The following is a 414-nucleotide window of genomic DNA, read 5'->3' as shown; positions in this document are numbered from 1 at the left end:
TTTGTGCCTTGGTTCTATCTAGAGAGGGGTACCAAGGTATTAGAGTAGATGGGGTGCCTTGGTTTTACTCAAAGTGATACCAAGGCCTTTTGATTCGGTTGACCAAGCTGCTGATGATGGACCTCATGCCTTGGATTACTCGTACTGACACCAAAATCGTAAAGTACGTGCCTTGGTCTTTGGAGGATGCCAAAGTCTTTTGAGCATGAGCTGGACAAGCAGGGGATAACTCGGCTTCGTGTTTCTACAAGGGCTCATGGTATTATGTAATCATAATAAAATTGTTAAAACTCAAAAGATTTTATATCATATGTGAGTCTTACATTCAAAATTACTGATTTTTTTGAGATACTCTATATTCCAAGGATGTTGTAGAATCCTTCCATCAGAACTTCTCACTCGATAAGTGACTGG

This window comes from Asparagus officinalis, chromosome 8 (genome assembly GCF_001876935.1).
Source record: "Asparagus officinalis chromosome 8, Aspof.V1, whole genome shotgun sequence".
Classification (NCBI taxonomy): Eukaryota; Viridiplantae; Streptophyta; class Magnoliopsida; order Asparagales; family Asparagaceae; genus Asparagus; species Asparagus officinalis.
The sequence above is the reverse complement of the archived record's forward strand: the minus strand, read 5'-3'. Positions refer to the sequence as shown.